The 23,983-nt window shown below is 39.3% G+C and overlaps 1 pseudogene; it reads right to left on the reverse strand.

Annotated features, from left to right (window-relative positions):
- Nucleotides 1-1,243: 1,243 nt before the first annotated feature.
- LOC121442279 lies at nucleotides 1,244-22,194 on the reverse strand (annotated as a pseudogene).
- Between the last annotated feature and the right edge of the window lie 1,789 nt (nucleotides 22,195-23,983).

Raw genomic sequence — 23,983 nt, forward strand, 5'->3', positions numbered from 1 at the left:
CCTCAACTTATTCTTGAAGCCAATACTACTGTGATAGTTTCTTGTTCTGTAAGAAGCAGAGATGGATCTAATCTACATGGGAAGTAGTAAAAGACAAGATCTCCTGAGTAAATTGGGAGTATGGGAACCAAGGGAGAGGGTTGAAGGGGAGGGGAGGGGCTGGAAGGGGAGCAGAGAAAAATGTAGAGCTCAATAAAATCAATAAAAAAAGAAGCATAATGTGCCATCTATTGTTTCAATGCCTGGATTTTACTTATCAGTGGTAAGTGTGGATCTTATCGCAGTTCTGAGGAGATGGCTGTTGCGGTTGAACGCTTACCAGAGTTACAAGAGACTGATAGCTGGTAGGATAGAGCTTTGTAATATCTTCACGTGGTGTTAGGTAATGGGCAGAGTCGTGGGGCTCAGCTCAGCCACTGTGTTTCTAAGAAGCTTTTTTTCTGGTGATTCTTTGTCCCTGGCTTTCTAAACATAGTTCTGTCCCTGAATTGTCAGAGTATTTAGCTTGTTTGCATGGCATCTTCTGCCATGAAACTAAACTCATAGAGTTCCTGGGCTTAATCTAGGTGCTTTCAAATATTTAGTACTACACCCGACTTTAAAACACAATTGATGCTGAAGGAATATTGGTTGACCAAATGAATGTGAGCACATGTACATGCGCGCGCGCGCACACACACACACACACACACACAAATTCTTCTGTTCAGATAGGAAAATATATTTTATCTTTGTTCATATGTTATATTTATTACATATTATATTTATTACATAAATTATATTTGTCATTGTCATCATTATGATAGTATTTCTGCATCAGTATATCTGCTTATCTACTTTATATAATAGATATATCTATCATATAAGATATTTATTATCTGTCTGCATCTATCCTTTATATATTTATCATCTATCTATATCTTTTTTTGTTGTTTTGTTTCTTTTTTTGTTTGTTTCACCCACTCCCAGACAGTGTTCTTATGGGTCACAGAGGCTTTTATTCTGTGTGTAGAACTGCTGGGGCAGGGGTCTTGCCTCTGGTCACCCTAGAGATCACACTGGGCTCCAGACAATAGCTTGGAAGGGAGATGACAAACAATGATTCGGACCAGTCACATGATTCCAAAGCTGGGGTTCCCAGCAGGGCTCCAGGTGGTCAAGTGAGGCATTGACAATGATGTCTAAGGACGTAGTGGCATGGGAGGGGCAGGCACTGGGCTGGCCTTGAGCTGCCTCAATGACATCAAGGACAGGGTATAGGCAGCTGGTGGTTCCAGGGATCTCCACCCACACTTTTCTTGGCCAGGGGGTTCCTGAAGGATCTACCGGCAAACTTAGCTTTGCTGCCCAGCTCTTCTTCGATTCTAAGAATCTGATTGTACTTGGACAGGTGCTTGGATCGGCTTGATCTGTCCAGTGTAGAGCCCCACCACCAGGTCAGCGATGAAAGTATCCTTAGTCTCTTCACCCCATCCGTTGGACTAAGCCAGCTTACACGCCTGCAGAGACTCAGTCACAGAGCGGATTTGGTTCCCTTTGAGCAGGAGCCAGTTGCAGGACCTTCTCACTAACAACCTTGGCCATCCTTTTAGGATTGGCCACTGTGGGATTTTCCTCAACCACCTGGATGCCAGCACCAGCTGTGAACTTCTGCCAGGCTTCCCAGTCATTCTGGTCAAAGGGGTCATCACTGGACACAATTGAATAGTCCTGGATGAAGGACTTATATGGGCCAGCCAGCTAGTCTGGTGTGATGTAACTGCAGGAGTCTTCAGGAAACTTGACGTCCAGGCCATACTTGCCGGACCTGAAGAATTCAGAGGCAGTCACGTCCATGCCGATGACAGCCTGGTCAGGATAGCCAGCCTTCCCAATTGTGTTCTTCAGCAGCGACAGAGCTTCTTTGTTCTCCAGGATGTTCAGCACAAATCTGCCCACATCACCCACATTGGTGGCATCCTTCCCATATTTCTCCTTGACATTCTTCAGGTTGTGATAAACCTCTGCTCCAATGCGCATGCTTTCCGGAAAGTGGACGCTTCCGCAGGGAGGATCATGAAGTCCTGCATGGCCAGCTTGTTGTCAGCATGAGAACCGCCGTTGATCTCATTGAAAGGTAGGACTGGCAGGATGACTTCAGGGATGCCAGCCAAGTCAACCATGTGGCAGTAGATGGGTACCCCTTTTCTGCAGCACCAGCTTTGCAAACAGCCAGGGACACTCCCAGGATGGCATTGGCACCAAATTTGGATTTATTCTTAGCGCTGTCTATCTCAATCATTAGTTTGTCGATCTTCTCTTGTTTCACAGCATTCAGTGTCTTGCTAACAGAGCAGGTACCATAATTTCACTGATGTCCTCAAAAGCCTTTGTGACACCCTTCCGCATGCAGAGTGTCTCATCATTGTCATGGGGTTCTGTGGCCTCATAGATGCCAGTGGAGGCAACGCTGGGTATGGCAGCTCAGAAGAGACCTTTTGAGGTGTAGAGATCAGCCTCAACAGTGAGACTTCCATGGGAACCAAAGATCTCTCAAGCATGGATCTTGAAAATAGATGTGGTGAGTTTCTGGCAGTCAGATTGCTGTGTAGGAAAAACACAGATGTTTCTGCACACATCCTGGAGAGCCTTTAGGAGAGATGTTCCCTAGCTCTCATCTGTTTTTCTTAAACAGGTAAAAGCAAAGTTGCTTGGTTTCCAAGATGGTTATTTGATGTTCAAGATATTTGGCAATTATTTGGAAATTTTCTCTGTTTTTCCTGTTGCCAAGACCTCATGCATTAGCCAGGGTGTATGGTCATTTCTTGATAAGCATTCTAATTTATTTCATTCCTGTGTCTTTAGACACTATGAGATAAAATTTAAATATTTGTTTTTTAAATAAATCTCTCAAGATATTATTAATAAAAAATGATTTCCAGTCAAATTAATTGTGTGAAATCTATCAAATTCATGTCTTTGGGGACTATCCGATATGTGCTAAAATACTGAAAATTCTGGCAAGTCCAGTCACAATATTGCACATCTGTAGTTTGTGACCTGGGAACCCTTTGGGGAATATTGGCCAGTGTCGCAGAGATAGAGTAGTCTACAGAGCCCACCATGAGAAATGTGGCTCTCATTCTCGAAAGGCCAGAGAACCACATCTCAATTATAGTTCTTGTATAGGACAACAGGCTGACAAAAGCAGGCTCTCCAGCTTTTCAAAAGGCCAGAGAACCACATCTCAATTATAGTTCTTGTATAGGACAACAGGCTGACAAAAGCAGGCTCTCCAGCTTTCCAGACAAGCCATGAGTATAGCATCTTTTCATGTTTCCTTTTCTACTCATTTGTGGCTTGTTTTCTGGTAATTGTAGTTTATTGAGAGAAACTACTTTTTTAAAGTGGTTTTAAAAAATACCTTTATGATGTTTCATGCACAAATAAATTCAGGAAGCCTAGGAAAACAACACATTTTCATTCTTCTCATTAACATGAGCCGCGGTCAGCTTTAGCTGTCAACTGACGGGACCTAGAGTCTCCTGTGAAGACATCTGCAATGAGAGATTGTCAGTACTGAGTTAGACTGTCCACATGCCTGTGAGGGATTGTCTTGACTGTCCTAATCGATGCTGGTAGCACTTTGTAGTGGAGGCCCACATAAAAGGACATGAACGAAGGAAACCTTTTGGCCTTTTTGCCTGCTTGCCCTCACTCTTGCTATTGAGTTTATTTATCCTGTTGCTGACACTGCTGATTCCTAGGCTGAGGTTAGGGCCAACTTCTTCAACTTTTCAACATGGGCAGAGGATAAGCAGATCTCCCAGAATCCTCTAGGCCTTCAGCAGCACACCGTGACTACTGAGGCTCCCAGCATCATAGCCTGAACAACTACTAGGTTCTCAGCTTTTCTGGTGTATGACAGCCATGTCAGACCACTCTGACAATATTACATAAGCCAGGAAAATAAATTCTCTTTGAATATCAATTAGTTATATCAGTTCTGTCCCTTTAGAGAACTTGGACATAATATACAAATTGGCTTTCCAGTGGAGTTGCAGTACAATAGCCTACCCAGAGTTTAAAGCACAGATCCCTCTTGTTTCCGGGTGTATGGGGGACCAGTGCCTATTGGAAATGACTGTGGATAATTAGGAAACTTCTAGAGGATCTTAGGAATTGTTTCCCAGAGTTTCTCACTGTGTGGCCTAGTTGTGTTCCCAGGATAGCCAGGGTCCCCTGCTGTTCCAGTTTAAGGTGCTGGAAATCCATTTGTCAGCCTCCCACAGCCTGTCATAACTGTCTTCAAGGACTGGGCTGAGGCTCAGGGCACAGGCACCTACAGGGAGCAGAGCTAAAAATAATAACAAAATTAATATGCATTTGGGAAACAATTGCTCAGGCAAACCAATACACGCATAATGGATTCTGTCCAAAGCTTCATTTTCCTAACTGAAGAACAATAAGATGCATATTAACCCAGGTGAGTGTCGAAACAGATTCTTGGCAGCCTGTGATTAGATAAAGGAGCTCATGCAGCCTGAACACAGTAGACACAGTTAAAATTAGGCAGCATCACAAAGGGACGAAGATGAGATACATTACTGTTCAATCCGTTGTTAATTCAAAAATCTTTCTTACTTTTAAAATTCTGTGTAACTTTGAAGTTTAAACATGATTTTATTTTCTTTGCAAACTGGCTAACCCTGACTTTTAATTTAATTGCTAAATGTTCAGGAGCCTATGGTGAGTGGGAGTTCTATTTTAGAAATGAAATTGGAGAATTTATAAAGAAGTTTAAATTATATAACTTTCATATGCTCTTATTAATACCTGGTTAAGGAAAAATGGTAGTTTAATATTATTCTTGTTAAATATTTCATATGTAAAGTAGAAAGTTTTGATTTCAAAAGACATTTTGAAGCTCAATGTACTGGTGCACACCTTTAATATCACCTTTGAGGGAGTAGAGTCTTGTGAATTTCTGTGAGTTTGAGACTAGCCTGGACTACATGGTGAGATTCTGTCACAAAAAAAAAAGAAAGAAAAGAAGGAAAGAAAAAATAGAGGGCAAAAGGAATGGCTCACTGGTTAAGAGTACTTGCTGTTCTCTCAGAGGATCCAGGTTTAATTCCCACCACTACCTTCATGGCTCACAATCACCTGTGACTCGAGTTTGAGGGAATCTGACACCCTCTTCTGACCTCTACAGGCACCATCCTGTGGTGATGGTGTAGACATAAACACACCAAAACAAAGTGTAGCCAAAACACTTTATGCTTTAAGAAAATCTAGTGTATAAATACTGGAATAAGTAATTTTTGAATGAGAAATGATTTATAATCATAAATGTAAAAGCAAATGGGTAAGTGGGTTTTCCGTAATTCAGTTAAATAAATTTTGCAAAAAGATGATGAGAAATTGTAAGATAACACTTTTGCTTATTGAAGGCATGTAAGAGTAAGGCATGTTTTTAAGTTCATAGAATTCTATTGAACAAATCATAGCTATGTTTATGAGGTACAATGTAATGATTTGACATGCATTCATATATATATAATATTGAATAGTTCAATGAAACTAACTAGCATATTTATAATCTTACTTATTTTTCTCTGGAGAAATATTTAAAACTTTCTTATTTTGGAATATATGTTGTTTTATTCTAGTCATTCTGCCATGTGATGACTCTCAAAATTGTTTAGATTATTCCCAATAACCCCAGCCTCTCACAACTACACCATACTCTATTTCTCTGTGACTCCATTGTTTTAGACTCTACATAAAAATGAGTTCATATTGCATTTGTCTTTCTTTCCCTATTACTGCAATATCTTCTAAGTTTATATATAATTGCAAATGACATTATTTTCTCCATTTTAAAGGCATAGTTATGTATTTATAATTTTTAATGCATTCATGTGTTGATGGACATTTAGATTGATTCTATATATTGGCTATTAGGAATAATGGCAATGAACATGTAATTTCATGTTCCCTTGGACACATTTGTTTTCATTCCTTTGGGTAAATGAGGTTGCTAGATATCATGAAGGCTGTATTTGTAGCTTGTTAAGGAATCTTCATACTATTTTTCTCTACACTTTGCTAACTTACATAACCAATAATAGTATAAAAGATTTCCTATTGCTCCTATTTTACCAAAACTTGTTTCTCATCTTTACCAAAAATCAGTGTTTGGTGCTGTGACTTTGTTTTTGTTTTGTTTTATGACACAGTGTTTCTCTGTGTAGGATCTTGCTGTCCTGGAACTCACTGTATAGACCAAGTTAGCCTCAAACTCACAGAGATCTGCCTGCCCCTGCCTCCCAAATGCTGGGATTAAAGGAATGCACCGCTATTACTTGTTTCAGTTTGTCTTTTTGAGGCAGGATATAATATACCTCAGGCTGGTCTTGAACTCACGATGTGTTCAAAGATGACAGTGAACTTCATTGCAGCTGTGTGCTTCCTCTCCTGGGTTTCAGTAGTGCTCGGGATTGGATCCAGGGATGTGAATATGCTAGACAAGCACCAAGTGAGCAATCTCCCTAGGCCACCTTTCATCTTACTCACAGAAAGCCATTCTCACAGGTCTGAGGTGAGGAGACTTCACTATGGTTTCAATGCACACAGGTCAGTAGTACTGAGTATTTTCCCATGTACTCCCCATAACGTGTGCACGTCTTTGGGGGGAATTCCTGTTTAGGACCTCTGCTTGTTTTTTCACTTGGTTTATTCATTTCCTTGCTATTGAGTTGTAATCTCTTAGTTCCTTGTAGATCTTGAACTTAATCCCATGTTAGATGTATGTTTTGTAAATATTTTCTCGGTGACTGTAGTTTCCTTTTCACTTCAGTAGCTGCTAAGGTATGGGTCTGAAAAAGAAGATATTCATGTGGACAGATGGCAGAAGTATTTCTATTTGGTTTAGAAAGGGAAGCTATTATTTGCTGAGCACCTACTATATAACAAGCCTTAACTCAACAATTTATGTAAATTATTTCATTGAGGTGTGTCATCACCCATAGAAGTGATCACTCATATTTCCCTTGTTTTACTTTAGAGATAAAACATGAGGTGCAGGCGGCAAAGTACAGTAAAGGAGATTGAAATATAACACTGTTAGTGACTGATTCCCATTCAGTTTGCAATGCAAGGATCACAGGACTGTAATACACATTGCATTTTCCTCTGGACTGCTGAATATCAGTTCAGATGCTGTATTTGATTCCTCCGTGGGAGAATTCCTCTCGACACTAATGCCATCCGAGAGCTTCCATTTCTCATGTCTTCTTTGGAAGCTGTGCTCCATCACCAAGAATTTCTCTCTTTCCACCATCAATAAAGAGCTGGAGAAGAGGGGATTGTTTTGTTTTGTTTTTTCTATCATGCAAGATTATAATGATTTGTAATCATAGTAATTCCTTTCTTCTTTGACTTCTTGTATCTGGTCAATGAAGCTGAAACGTGTTTTGTGTATAAGAGGCCTGTCAAGAACACTAACTGCCATGACCATCAGTTGCTGCTCAAGGGCATGAAACAGAACAAGTGCAATGGCTTCCAGCTGCCAAGGGGTGGGCACATGGGGAAGAGTGGATGTGTTCTGCCTCTTTTTTTTTTTTGGATTCTTAACTGAGAAAACATATTTAAAAAGAGAAATGAATCCAAAGGTAATCAGCAAGACTTCTTGTAATTGCACTTGTATCATCTATTAATTTGACTGTAAATTCACAGGGGCTTTTATTCCCTGAAGAGAAACCAAAAAAGTGTGTGTCCTCATGTATGTATGTGTGTCTGGTATGTGTTTATGTGGCATGTGGTGTGTGTATGTGTGTGTGGTGTGTATATGAGGTATGGGTTTTGTGTGTATATGTGTGTGTGGGGGGGTATTAGTTATATATAAGTTTGATGTTTGTGGTATATGAGTGTGTGTGGCATGTATATGCTATGTGTGTATATACATACACACACATATATAAAATGTATTTGTATGTTGTACATGTGGCCTGTGTATCTCATGTATGTGTGTGTGGTATTTGTGTGTGGTATATGTATGTGGTGTGTGTGTGTGTGTGTGTGTGTGTGTGGTCTGATGTGTATGTGTGTGTGGTTAAAACAGTCATGAAACTAAGGGCAACAGAGGTCTGGCTATAATTATAGATGTCCTTTTCTCTACACCCACACTTTATTTTCATGTTTATGCAGGTGAGATTTAAAAACACAAGAGGCATTCAATTCAGAATTACGCTTTTCACAAAAATTACAGCATAATTCTATCTTACACTGATTCATATTTTATAAGACATATGACCATTTTCTAAACCTCTGGGTGTAATATATTTTAAAATACCAGGACAATGACTACGCTGAAAAACAGCACTAACTAGACATTTCCCCTAAGAAAACCATTTCACATATTGACTCAGAATTATGTATTAAGTTAGGAAGGTTTAATATTCCATATAAAAAAGAATGAGTTATTCTTTCCTTGGGAGATATAAATTTGGATTTTAGACTTCTTTCTATTTAATATTTCAAACACAGCCTGTGTTTCTATAATTTTGAGGCGGGCATTGAATATACAAGCTTTGGTGATGAAACAGCTTCCCCTTTTTTTCTTGACATCAACACAGAGTCACATACCTATTTTAATACATACTGGGTTCTCCGCATATAGACGAAGCATTGCTGAACAAGTCCAACTGTGTGTTTTTGAAAACCAGCACAGTTCGATGTTTTCCTACCTCTCTGAGTCTGGGGAATATAAATAATCACTTTAATTCTCTGGTAGACACTGAATTACATAGTAAATTATATTAAGCCTGGAAAGGCTCCATTAAAAAAAACTTACACATTTCTTTTATAGGAAGAATATGAGATATGAATGAACTCAAATGGTATTTAAGGTTTTGACTAAAAATGGCAGAACTTGAAATAATTCTTACTATTTGAAGGGAAAAGCTCTGGAGGTCATTTGAAAAAAAAGGATTATACAGAAAAAGAGAAAGGCAGAAAGGAAGAGAGAGATAATTAATTGAGTATACTAGAGATGAACAACTAAATGAAAATATACAGATCTGCCAGAGCCCAGGGCAGTCAGAATAATAGTAATCAAATCTTACTGACTCTTAATTGGAATAATGAGAAAACATTCTTAGCCTTCTTGATCATGTTGGCATTTTAATTAAACTTTCTTGGATCCTAAAGAAAACAATGCTGTTTTTGTTGAAGTGCTTTTTGTTTAACTGTTACCAAAAAGACGTTGGAAGGCAGTAACTGAGTAGTATAATTGGGGTCTTTATGTACAGTAACAAGGCAGAACATGTTACCAGAGATTCAAAACTTTGGCTTTCAAAAAGTTAACTGTAAATCTATGGCTACAAGAAGCCAGAACAATGAAATGTGGATTTAATTAGAACAAAGGTCCCACATTTTCAGAGACAATATGCTGGCTATCCTTCTACAGCATGTACTAAATAGAACAGTTCTGGTCTAGTGGAATAAAGATTTTCAATAAATAAATAGCTGACAATTTCATATAAACATATATAGCATGGAAGGTGCTGGAGTGGCATGACCCCTTGCAGTCTTCATAACTTCCACCTAATACAGGTAGTGTTCTCACTCCCACTTAATGATGAGGAAAGAGAGGCACAGGGAGGTTCATAATTTGTGCCACATATACACAAGAAATAAAAATAAGAAAAGGCCCAGGAGTTGGCTCAGCAGGTAAAAGCTCCAGCTGAACAAACATGAAGTTGGAGTTCAAATGTCCAGCGCTCATGTAATCAAACTGGAACAGTCAAGTGTGCCTACAACCCAAAGCCACAAAGATCAGGGACTAGAGGACTGCTGGGTCTGTCTCAAAGAGATAAAGTGGAGTGATGGAGAAGAACATCTGAAGTTCTCTTCAGGACTCTGCAGACATAGCTGTGCACATTTTCACACACACACACACACACACACACACACACACACACACCACAAACACACATACACTGAACTTGAATACTTTTTGTGTCTGAGAATATAGCTAACTAACTGTAGAACATGGATTTAGACTCAAAGTCTGATTTCAGCTTCTGTCAACCCCATATCATACCCCCCGATGTTCGTCTTAAGTAGCTTACACAAAATCAGGAACCTGATTCTGTGACTTCCATCTTCTCATATTGAGAGTAGTAGTCTTCCAAAGCAAATATTGTCTTTTTACGGATGGCAAAAATAAGGCCAGGATGTTGCAGGGAACCACTTGTTTGTCTAGGCTGCCTGGATAGCTAAGCCCTGAAATAACCACACAGAAATTGTATTAATTAAAACACTGCTTGGACCATTAGCTTTAGCCATTTATTGTCTAACTCTTATATTAATTTAACCCATTTCTATTAATGTGGCAGTGGCTTACTGTCAAAGATTCTAATGGGCATCTGTCTCAGATGGAGGATCCATGACTTTTCCCTGACTCCACCCTTATTTCTCCCAACATTCAGTTCTGTCTCCCCCCACCTACATTCTGCCCTATCAACAGGCCAAGGCAGTTTCTTTATTCATTAACCAATGAAAGCAGTACATAGACAGAAGAACCTCCTACACCACCAGGAGATACAAAGTAATGATCAAATTTAAACTACAATCAGGAAGAATTTAAGCCCATTTCTATCTGACTCTTAAGTGTCGAGGTTGTTCACCTCTTCTTGGAAGGCCAAGACTAAGTGCTGTACCTTTTTGATTCAGGTGTTCAGTTTATTTTTCTGTAAACTGAACAGTATTTCAGAGTGTTTATATGTTTTATTTTGTTAATGAGATTAAGATATTTTATGAAAGATCATTTACTCCTCCACTTAGGAAGCTCTCAGGGTTTTAAATAACCCAGATGATTATCTTTAGGAAAAGACTACAAACTCATATATAGAAAATGGGATAAGCAAGCCATTAAGTGATCCAGTGGGTTATGGACCTCCAGTCTGGGGCTCTGATGCTTATATTCTTGTGTTGGGTGTTGCTGCACAGTGGAATCATGTTCTCTCCCTGGCTTAATTGCAGACAGAAATCAAGCTTAGTCACAAGAATCCTGTGAGGGGATTTTCCAAGCTTTTGGGATAGCCTCATGCAGGGCAGGAAACTCCACTAGCTTTGCAATAATCTAGATTGGCAATGAATCTGTCAGACATACACTCTATTCCATGCATTGTGTGAACTGAATTGTAAGAAAAGAAGGTGAACCAGCCTGGACAATAGAGAGCTAGCAAGAAGGAGAAAGAGTATTTTTCATATTTGATCAGATAATGTCAATCAGAAAAGAACATGAAAAATAGATGATTTATAATGCAAAGTAAGAAAATAAATCTTTGTATTGTTTTTATTTAAATAAGAAAAGCTTCCTGTTTTTCTCTTTTTCAATATTAATTTGCTGATAATTAGGGTGTGGCATTGTTCCTGTATATTTGTGCCTGTGTGTATATGTGCACACATGTGCTACAGTGGACATGTACAGGACAGAGGACAATGTTCAGCAGTTGGTTCTAGCCTTCTACCTTGTTGAGGCTGGATTTATCTTTTGATTCTGCTGTGTTCTTTATTCTAGGCTAGCCCATTCGTAAATTTCTCTGTGATTCTCCTGTCTCTCCCCTCTTGCCGCAGGAATGTTGGGATTGTATTTGTACATCACTGTGTCCCACTCTGTGTGGGTTACTGAATTAAATACAGGGCATCAGGCTTGTGCCACAAACACTTTGACCTGTTGAGAAATCTAGCCAATCCTGCTTTTCTCCATCTAGTTAAAAAAGAAATCAGTCCACAGATTTGATGGTTGTCTATGACACAAGAAAGTACACATTTCTAAATTGTTAAGGCTTTTTATAATTAAGAATGGTGAGCTGAAGGGGCTCCATTGCTCCCTCAAACATAACAGGCTATAGCCAAGTTTACCCTCCAGAACCTGGTGACAAAAAAAGACCCTATTGCTAAAGACATTTTTTACTTATGTCAATGAACATGGAGAGGTAGAATTGGTGCCCAGCTAGAAGCTTTACCCCAACTCACTAACATTCATGGTGCTTTCTGGTATTTTGCATACTATTGGAGGAAAAAAGTAATCATTACTGTTACCTAGCTATAAGCCATGTTACCTAAAATAGTGACCTGTGTGTGTGCAAGACATATGGGTGCAATACTGATACAAATGTTATGAAAGCAAACAAACACGTTTTGAATGGAGTTAAAGCCCACTCCATGAGATTGAACCCAAACCTAACGCTGCTAAAGTGGCCAAGAATGTGAGACCAGACTAGTCCTGGGCCCTAGGGGAAAGCCTAATACCATTATTCCACTAAAGGAAAATAGCAGTAAAATGACTCCTAATGACACACAGATATAAGTGTAGATCTGTGCCTTGTTCAGCCGTCATTATAAAAGCTTCTTCTTACAGAAGTTGGGAGTTAACACAGAAACCCACAACTGCATAGTGTACAGAGAGTGAGAGACTTTGAAGCATGCAGCCCTAAATAGGATGTCCCCTCAGGGACCAGTGGAAGAGGAGGCAGGGAGATTCTAAGAGTCGGAGGTGTAGGCTAACTCCAAGGAAACATTGCCTTATAGACACAACAGGGCTGATGCACAAATGAACTCCCAGAGATTATGATAGCGTTTAAAAGACCTTCACTAGTTCAAGCTGGACAAATCCCAGCTTGGCAAAAGGAAAGTGGGCAAAAAGTCCCAACCCTAACCAAAAAGGTGTTTGTACTTGATGTCTGCTGGGAAAGGGAAAATCAATTTTCTTTAATGGAGTGTCACTGGGTATATCAATCATATTCTGGGGAAGGCCTCATGACCCAGAGCCTCTAGTTGGCCAACAGAAATTGGATTCCATGTTTTCACTGTGTGTGTACCTTTTGTTTTGCTATTTTTTTCTTATTAGGTTGTTTGTTTTGATTGAGAGAGAGAGAGAGAGAGAGAGAGAGAGAGAGAGAGAGAGAGAACATGAAGTTTTGTGGAGAAGACCATAGAGTAGTGGAGAGAGAGGAAAGAATATAAAAATATACTATATACTAAAAAATTAAATACAACCTGGCAGTGGTGGTACATACCTTTAATCCTGGCACTTGTGAAGCAGAGGCAGGTGAATTTCTGTGAGTTTGAGGCCAGCTGGGTCTACAGAGTGAGTTCCAAGACAGCCAAGGCTACATAGATAAACCTTGTCTTGAAAATAAACAATCAAATAAAAAAGAATAAAATATAAGAGAACAACTGTCATAAAAACAATAGTGAACTGTGACAGAGAGATTTGTTCTATCTGCTTTGATTCTTATGCTTAGAGGAATCTGGCCTCACACTGAAGAAGGGGAGGAAGAGGTATGAACTGGAATTTTCTGAAGAATAATGGACAATACTGTCTCCATTCTGGATGGGGACTTCAATGGAGATGTTTAAGTCAGTAATTCTTGTCTTCTTCTTCTTCTTCTTCTTCTTCTTCTTCTTCTTCTTCTTCTTCTTCTTCTTCTTTTTACTTTTTAAAAAATTTAATTTTACATTTTAACCACAGTTCTCCCTCCCGTTCCTTCAATCTCTCTCATCTCTTCCCCAGGCCACCCCATCCACTCCTCCCAAAGGGTAAGGCCTCCCATGGCAAGTCAACAAAGCCTGGCACATTGTGAAGGCAGGACCAACCGCTGCCCCACCCAATATCAAGCCTGAGCATAGCATCCCACCACTGGGAATGGGCTCAAATAAGCTAGTTTATGCACCAGGGATTGATCCTGCTCCTATTACCAAGGGCCCATCAGATAGAACAAGCTACACAGCTGTCTCCCACATGCAGAGGCCTACTCCAGTCCTATGTAAGCTTCATATTGTTGGTCTAGAGTTAATGAGTTTCTGCGAATTTGGTTCAGCTGTGTCTGTAGATTTCCCCATCAGATCTTGACCTCTCTTGTTCACATAATCCACATAATCCCTCCTCCCTCTGTTTGACTGGATTCCCGGAGCTCAGCCTGGTGCTTGGTTGTGGATATCCGCATCCAGTTCTATCAGTTACTGGATGAAGGCTCTATGATGACAATTGGGTTTTTCACTAATCTGATTATAGGGGAAGGCAAGTTCAGGCATGCTGTCCATCAATGCTAGGAGTCTTGTTTTTAACATACAATGATTTATTTTTTTTTACATCACTTATGGAACCAATAAATAAATAAATATCCAAAATTGCTTCTTCAGCCCTATCTCTATCCTCCCTTAGCAAGTGTCTACATGAACTACAGGAGGCATATATGGGACACTAAGGGAAAAGTGAAGAGACATTCTCTTATTTCATAATTCTCTAGAGAGATGAAAGACCTACCCTAACAAAGAAAACACTAGAATGGTCCACATATCCTTAATCTAGTGATTCTGGCTGTAAAGAAGCTATTGTTTTGGGGTTATATGTCTATGGGAAGTCCTTTCTCCCTCACATGTGCAGAGTCTGGGGCAGAAGTAGAAGGAGGCCTACATATCATTTGTCTAATTATTTCCAAGATATAAATCAAATAATGAGTCATTGAACAAGATGTGTAGTTACTTCCTTCCTCGAAAGACAGTGCTTCATAATGTCAAAATGGAAAAATTGTATAAAGCCAGGATTTTCAGAAGTTTGAAAGTTGACAAAACATATCAAAGTTGATTGATTTCATTATTTTCACAAAGGGCTGGATGTTCTTTTCATGAGTAAAAGATTTATGGGTCAATAATAAAGACATCTATAATTTATAAATTGTGTGTTTCTTCATAATCCCCATTTTTCCTGACTTCCAGCAAAATCACTGATTATAATTATCATAATCAAAGTTTTACATAATTTGTGTTCCTCTGGCAGTAATGATCAACAGAAGCAGATACTTAATTTTAATTCTGCTATTACAGCACTAAAGTAGCCTCAAATATACAAACAAATGGATGTAATTGGGCAAGCGTGAAGTCTTATCAACATGACCACAGTGAGGTTCTTTGATATTGTATTATTTGTTTTTTTTTTCTTCTTCTTCTTTTGAGGGAGCTCTTACTGTATAGTTCTGGCTGGCCTTGAACTCTCGATGTAGACCAGGCTGGCTTTGAGCTGGAATAAAAAGTGTGTACTATCATGGTCAACCTGAAATTTATATATTTTCATTAGAATCACAAAGCAAAACCAACGTTATAAAAAAACTAGATTTTCCTATGTATCTCTAAAATAGTAAATTAGTCTAAAGTTTAAAAGGAAGAACAGTTTTATTCATTTAATTGCAGTCAATGATTATTTATAAAAATACTTAAATGAGCTGTGATTTCACATGACCTTTGAAGAGCCATTGTATCTATATGAATATGCTAAATGTACATTTTTATTTTGGGCTTTCCATGTCTATGTAGGTGGCAATGTAAAGGACAAGTATGAATGCAACACCCAGGCTTACTCCTATAAAAATGTAGATGTACTGTTTGCTTTTAATATAGGAAAAAGGATCTTCACTCCCATTTGCAACCCTTACAAAGACTGAACTGGTTCCCAAGTATCAAAGCAAGTAAGAACTGAATCACAGAGAGAAGCCAGAGAAAGGGTAAATGATAAAAATGTCACAGTAGAAGCGAGAACCATTGCATTCAGATTAGGGGAGAGAAGGACTTTCCAAGTAAATTGATTCAGTCATCTATGTGAAATTTCTTCTGCTCACATGATCTTATGCTGATCATGCTCTCCATCGGCAGGAGAGTGATATTTAAACCCATTCTTGAAAAAAGATTTATTTATTTATATTTTATGTATATGTGTGAGTTCCTGCATGTACGTAATTGAACCACATGCATACCTAGTGCCTGTGGAGGCCAGAACAGGGAGTTGGATCCACTAGAGTTACAGGTGGTTGTGAGCTGCAATGTGGCTACTGGAAACTGAAGCTGGGTCTTTTGCAAGAGAAACCAGTGCTCTTAACCACTGAGCCACCCGTCCAGTCCCAAATAACTTTTATTTACTAGTGTAGGCTACAAAATCTAAGCGTGTCTTTGAGGCCAAGATGGTCTTAGTCATAAATGTGATGTGTAATGACACACACACCACTTTACAGGTTTGCATACATATTTTTATGGATAATATTTTTTAATATGTAACTAGAATTTTAGATAAAAATGTTCAGAAGAGAAGCTACAATAAAATATAATGGACATGTACTCGTTTCTAGTTTGGGGTTGTTCTTCTCAATAAAATGATTTTTATCCAGTTCTCTGTAGGGTCTGTGTGCTTTCTTTCTCCTTTGTCAGATCTTGGAATCTCAGCATTTCTTAGTTTGGTCTTTCTCTGGTTACGTAGCAGTTGAATTTTATTGGATGTCAGTGTTTGTTTCCGTGATGACTAGCAGCATCAAACACTATCCACACATCCCACACTCACATTCGTTCAAGCAGTGCTGAGTATTGAACCCACCCTAGGCAAGCACACTGACCTATATTCTCAGCTCTTTTAATCTTTCTTGTGAGGTATTTGTTTGCTTTTGTTGCCTATTGAGAATTAACTAGAATATTAGCCATTTATTATTAATTTATAATAACTTATTATTTACTGCGTGGGTGATATCTGCATGTGAACACATGTGGCACTATATACAGGTGGGTGTCGGAGGGCAATTCTGTGGTTGATTCTCTCCTCCACATTTATGTGGGTTCCAGGGATAGAGTCCGGTCATCAGTCTTGTTATATCAGACTTCAAGCCTCTTTTTTTTTTTTTAAGGTATCTTTAGTCTTTATTTTATAACACCTTAAACTGATAACACATTTGCATATTTCAAACATACAACATAAAACATCAACTCACTAAAAGTCTTTAAATGTTCACCTTTGCCACCTAACCAACCCCACGTTCCTGACAGATACTGATTTTCCTTAAATTTTTGTTCAATGGAAGATTTTTTAAATGCATATAGAAATTCATACAAATTTCTTTTCTATCTTTTTCCAAGAAAAGCAAATTTCTGCACTTAATTTATTTTTATTGCAAAATATATAGCTATTTATCTATCAATAAATCAATAATTTATCCTCTTCTCTCTTCTCCTTTTCTGTTCTTTCTTCTTGTATTGTTTTGAGGAAGGGTCTTACTATCTATTGTAAGCTAACATAGAACTTTCTGTAGCCTAGGAAAGCCTCAAGGGTACGATTATCTGCCTCAGTTTTATGTTCTCTATTGGCCCTAATTTAAGAAGTCCTTAAATGTTCTGTATAGAAATTTCTTGTCTCATCTCTGTCTTATACGTATTCTCTTCCAGTTGTGTTTGGATTCTCCTTGTTCCTAACAGTATCTTAAGATATAGAAAACCTCTGAATTTTGAGGAGCCATTTGTTTTGTGAAACATGGAGCGTGTGTATTATGTTCTGAGAGTTCCCTGGGAAGTACTAGGTCAACTTACAGATTCCTCTTGCCCAGGGGTGAGCAAGAACTGGCTCCTTTATCCATTGATAACTCTTAGAGATGACTCTATGCTCTTGGAGTTTTTCCAAATTCATGTTCTCACTGATACATGCCCTTAATAGTTAGCAATTGAACAGGACATGTAGGTTAGATCCTATTATAATCTCCTGTTGATAACAGGGGCAAGGGAAGGGCAGGGAAATCAATAGAGACTCTAACATTGTCTCCACCATCCAAGAGCTTTCTACAGCCTGATTCATTAATATCCTGACAGGATATTACGTTTGATTGAGAGCAAAGTGTGTGGGGTGGGGGAAGAGTGTTGATAACATAACCAGTGATGGAAAGTAAATACTCTGGGAAGTCAGAAAGTTAGATTTAGAATCTCTGCCTTCCAATGTAAGAGCTACACAATCATAGGCTGTATGCTTTGAAAGTCTAACCTTAGTTTTTTCTATGTATAAAATGGGGTGATATTTGTATTAATCTGTTTGGGCTGCTGCAACAAAATACTATGGAGTATAAACAAAAGAATTGTATTGCTCATAGTTCTGGAAGCTGGAAAGTGCAGCATCAAGGTACAGCTAATTTAGTGTCTGGTAAGTATCCTCCTTTCAGGTTTATAGTTGGCACCTTTCCAATGTGTTCTCTTATGGTGGAAAAAAAAGCAGAGCAATTCCCTCAGCCCTCCAGACTCTCACGGTGGTAATGGTAGTCATTAACTGAACAGAATTCAGAATCACTTGAGACAGTGGCCTCTAGGAATACCTGTAGGGGAATATCTTGACTGAGGAGAGAAGACCGGCCCACTGGGAGTGGTACCATTCCCTGACAGGTAACATACTGCATTGTGTAACTGGAGAAAGGGACCTGAGCAACAGCAAGCATTGATGGTTTCTCTACCTTCTGATTGTCGATGTAATGTGATCAGATTTTTCAAATTCCTGATGCCTTGACTACCCTGCAATGATGTACTATATGCATGAACTAAAATAAATCCATTTACTTATTTTTTGTGCCAGAGTAATTTATTTAGCACGTGAACAGAAAAAAAAAACATCAGCAGCAACAAACCAAATCATCTCCCAGAGGCATTTTTCATTAATAACATCAGTTTGGGAATTATAATTTTGTTCTAAGAACTTTGGAAGTTGGCACAAGCAGATCATGGCAATAATATAATTGAGTTATATGTGATTTAAAATGTGAAGAGTCCTAAGAATAGTGCATGGCATATAATAGCCATTCAATAAACTTGGACTATTATTATTTTTAATAATGAAGTTCACACTATGAATGAGACCTATGGATGTCAGAGTCCCGAAATTGAGATAAGCAGATACAAAAAAATGTAATGAGGAGTTAGCAAGATGAGAGAGCTTTTAATAACTTTGTATCACTCCGATATTCTCAGCATTATATGTTTGAGCAGAGTGAAGCGGGCAGAGAAGAATGAAGGAGACAGATGTGGGAAAAGAGAGAGAGAAAAGGAAGGGTTGTTTCCACTGTGTCTGGTTTTTTGATCCTTGGTTCCCTTTGGGGGTTATATTAGGCAGTAGTTCAGAACTTAGGGAAGTAGGAAAAATTGCTGGTGTCCATGTTTTTTGCTCCATTCTCCTGAGATTTTTCTACCTAACCACTGCCCTGCCAGGAACCTGCATTGCTATTCTTTAAGCCTCTTGCTTCTATGCACACATTGTCAGTCAGTTCAAACATATGTAGGGGAGTATATACTTCCCACCTCTGTATCCATCACCTTCAGGGCGAATTACAACATTATGTCAGGAGGTTATGGGTGAAAAGGTCTCAGAGCATGCCCGGCAAATGCCTGGCATGCTGTTGCTCATCTAAACATCTTAGATATTTGGGGGGAGAATGAATGCATGCATGCAAGCTCCCACTTGCATAAAAGGAAATTCCGATCTTCCTTGGCTGCTTTTTCTAGCTTTAATCTCTCATTTCATTTGTTTCCCTTTATTCCTGTGGCTGCTTTCTAGCATCCAATTAATATTTTCTCTGATAAATGTTCTTTTTAAGGGTAATCTATCCTTGGTGCTAAACTCAACATTTTTCTTATGACCTCAAAAAAAAAAAAAGACACATAAAAGCAAAAACTGATTCCTTTCTGTAGCCTGAAATACCAGCTCCAGCTAGCCAAGTTTGCATATTTGTAATTGTTCTGTCTTATTCATAACAGCATTCTCATAAAGTCAGTTAGGATTTAATGTATATTTGTATAGGGTAAAATAGAAGTGACAAAATTTGGAATCCACATTCATATGTGGTTTTGTCTAGGGAGTCATGAATTTGAAGCTATGCTCATTGCTCTCCAAGGATATTTAAATAACAAATATGAGAAGATACCTGGGCGCACACAGGGTAGTTTTGTGTTGTGCTGATTAAAATTAGAGCAGGTTGCAGGGGAAACAGTGGGACACAGTGCATCCAGAATTTCAAATAACTTACGGTTTTGTTCATTTTCGGAGACAGAGTTTGACATTATCATATTTTAATTTTTTATTCAGGAAAGAATTATTAAAATAACTTCCAAACCAGGGGTGAGGTTTTCTGCTCTTTTTCTCCTTGTGAAAGCCTTTCTTGTTCTGTTTGGCTTTTCTTTTCTTTTTCATTTTTGCCACAAAACATATATACCGGCAGCTCCTCCACTGGGGTATAGATTGAGGGTGTTGGATAAGATGCATAACTCAGTTCCGTGTGGCTCAGTATGTGAACTCTACTGGCTTTCATCCCTAGATAAGAACGATTCTTCCAACTGTTTATTTTATAGATTATAAGGCATGGTACATTTATTACTTCTCTTCATGGTAGTTGCTGACATTATCAGTACTTTGTGAAATCTGTGTTCTTCCTTGTGTTTCATTAATACACTTAAGACATTATTTTCTCACTTTCATTTTCAAGTCTGAACTTAGAAAATCGTGGCTTTAGATACATTTTTCAGGATATGGAATGATCAGAGCATGTCCAGGTGGTCTGGGCAGAGGTGTGTTTGGTTTTTTCAGAATCACTCATCATTGGCATGTATCTGCTCTTTCTTAGGGAACATTTGAACCCAGAATCTCCTGTACAATCATTTGCCTTCTATCACAGAGGCCTAGCACATGTGTGTGCTCTTAAATAACCCAGGATAAACTCTTGCAGAACTCGGGTGAGCACAGCAAATCCTCAGGCAGCTGGGAGTGGACACAGGTTTTTTTTTTTGTTTTTTTTTTTTTGTTTTTTTTAATCTCAAGATGAATAGGAAAATTCTAGGTCTCTTTGTCTTCCATTTCACTCCTCCGACTTTCACTTTGGTGAGGCTAGATTAAATTCTGTTTCTACATCTCTAATGATACAGGCATTCAGGGCACAATGAAAAATAAAGACCTTATTACTTCATAATATGTTTGGAATTGTGCATAATTATGTTTAGTTGATTAGTTGGCTATAGTAATCGCAGGACCGTAGAATGAGTGAAATTAGAAATGGAAAAGACCCATTGGGTGTCATTATCATTCTTCCTGTGGAGGCCAAACATGCTCTGAAGTATAGTGCATGCCTCTGTGTGTGTGTGTGTGTGTGTGTTTGTGTGTGTGTGTGTGTGTGTGTGTGTGTTAGAGTTCTCTTTTAGCTAGCTACACAAATGTACAAATTGTCACATTAACTTAGGTAGAAATAACAATATTAAGAAGTGGGACACAACCAGTTGTGGTGATATACACTTTTAATTCTAGCACTCCAAAAGCAACAGCAGGCAGATATCTGAATTCTAAGCAAGCCTGGTCTACAGAGCAAGGTACAGAACAGTCAGAGCTACACAGAGAATCCCTGTCTTCAAACAAACAATAAACAAACAAAGAAACCAGACACATAACCAGAATAACCCAGCCCAAGAAATGATAGTGGTTTTACATGTATTTTGGTTTGATTTGCTTTCCTAGGTAGATGCTGAATCCTGCAGTAGGAGGAGCAGATGGGTTGTATCCCACTGTCCCGCTAGCTTAGCCCTGAAATAATTACACAGAAACTGTATTCATTTAAACACTGCCTGGCCCATACGCTCTAGCCTCTTATTGGCTAATTCTCACATCTTGATCTAACCCATTTCTAATAATCTGTGTAGCACCATGAGGTTGTGGCTTATCGGGAAAGAGTCTAACCTATGCCCATCTCAGGCAGGAGATTCATGGTGTCTGCCACACTTTTCTTCTTGCCAACATTCTGTTCTGCCTACCCCGCCCACCTAAGAGCTGCCCTATCAAAAGGCCAAGACAGTATCTTTAGTCAACCAATGAAATAAAGAAACACAGTACAGAAGGACCTCCTACACCAGAATCCCAAGGCTCACATATGCCAAGCAACTGCTCTACCACTAAGCCATATTTCCAGGCTGCAATAGAAGCTCTTAGGGCTCCTCATATCTGTGCCAGGTTTGGTGTTTACACTATCTCTACTAGAGAAACAATAATCAGATGTAAGTATTCTCATGTTACATATGAGGAACTGGAATTTAAACAAGGAGAAATGACTTGCACAATGGCCACTTTCAGATTCTGTTTTAACACTAAATACACATCATCTGGCCCTATCACTTGAGAAGAATGGAATAGCCTTGGCTGCATAGACTTGGGCTCTATTAAGAAGGTTAGAATGCCCTTGACTGCATGGACGGGGGCAGTCACACAGTTGAGTACAGACCACATCTTGACAATACCTCGCTCCCCAGGCCCAACTTGAGATACACTTCTCTGAGGCCTGCTTCTGAGAAGGTCCAGACACGAATGCCGTCCTTGTCCATTTAGCCCAGTGTTAGCACAGATCCTTCTGGATCCATTAGGTAAGAAAACCACTAACCTTTTTGTTTCCTCTGCGTAGTTTTCAAGCCACAAACTCCTCAGTGTGTACATTGGTCTAAGTGTTGGACTGTCCTCACCATATTTTGAGTTGAGCTCACTCTCAATCCCTAGTCTCCCTCCAACTACAGTTTTGTGCCCTACTCCACGTTGCCTTACTGTTCCTTACAAGGACAAGAGCAGTTTCTTCTTTAACCTGCTCATGGTCCTGAAGAGTTTGGGGACTGAAAACAAGACTGCTACCCAAATCAGTGATGGTGTCTGAGGAACACTGTTGCTAAGGATAGGAAATAGTACAGATCTGGGGAGTTCTCCGCTCAATTATTATTTTTTTGCCCAGGGCCAAAGTGTGGCAAGGAACAAAGGAACAGGTCATGTGTGCAGAGTCTCAGCCTCTGATGATGCAGAAGAATTCCCCCCTCCACTCAGGCCTAGGCTAGTCCCCATTTCTGTAAAAGAAACTGCATGGGGAATGCAGTTTGCTCGGTCTTAGAGTCAGTGCTGGGAGACGTCTCCAGGTGACATGCAATGATCATTGCAAGAAAATCACAAAGAGGAGGATTCTACAGCCCCCCCAATGGCTTCTGTTGGAGTGTAGTTATGGTTATTGTCATCATGGTAAACTAAATTTGGTACTACTTGCCTTCTTGTTTAATGAGAAACCCAGTCTCCTATTTCTTAAAGACCTGGGGAGGAACAGCAATGGATCTGGTCACTGGGATTTAGGAAGATTCATTCTGGTGCTTTCTGTCAGGTCTAAAATGCCACATGCCTACTAAGTATCTCAGTATAGTGAAGCTAGGGTTGCTTATTAGTAGCCCCGGACTGACAATGTTTTCCACATGTGTCCTCTATCTCTTCATTTTAGACCTCTGAGGCTTCCTCCATGTCAGTACACCTGAGGTCAGCTGTGTGGCCGTGTGTGAGGTGGGAATAAGGACTGACACAGTGAGAAGAGCAAAGGTCATCCAGAACAAACCTATGGTGACTTGCCTTTGGCTGTTCCAGAGGATGCAGACAGCCTCATAGTAGAAAAAAGAGATGTTTCAGGTTAGTCACAGACAGAAGCTGTTTATCTGGACAAGTTACCATTGGGTTAATTAGCCGTAGGGCATTCTGGGTAATAGAGTTAGAGTGGATACTTGGTTTTCACTGCTTTATCCTAAATTGGAAGTAGGAGCAAAATGAGGAGATGTTGTCTGATTCTGGACTCATTTGGGTTGTTGTTTGGTTTCCTGGGTCGTCGCTAGAGATAGCAGTCCATATTCCTGGAAAACCTCACAGCAGACAGACTTCACTTGCTACTTTCTGTAGATAAGGGCCTTGGTTTTCTAGCAGGTTGTGGTCAAGTTGGGGTCTGCAAATTCAGTCTCTCTGGGTTTAAAGGCTAGGTACAGTTGTAGGTGGGAGTAGATAGAAACATGAGTACACTAGCTTGGTGTTTACAGATGTTGACATGAGCCCTTTGAAACAGGATGAAGCAAGAGGTGGCAGTAAAATAAAGGTACCATGTCACAGCTAGAGACTAAAGGCCAAGGAAAGCAGTCTCACATATCCAATCTTGGAACAGAATTCCAAGTTTCACAAATCCCAAATTGAAAACTGGCTTTCCAGATGTTACAAAGGAATAATTAGTTGTTAGTTCTTCGGGAATTTCATATACTGTATTTTGAACCTGTTTACCTCTTCTCCCCACTCCTTACAGAGTTGTTCTTCTTTGACCACCCAACTTGG

The sequence above is a fragment of the Microtus oregoni genome, unplaced genomic scaffold, assembly GCF_018167655.1.
Source record: "Microtus oregoni isolate MIOR12 unplaced genomic scaffold, Mior012 000090F_ref0000504, whole genome shotgun sequence".
In the NCBI taxonomy this organism is placed as follows: Eukaryota; Metazoa; Chordata; class Mammalia; order Rodentia; family Cricetidae; genus Microtus; species Microtus oregoni.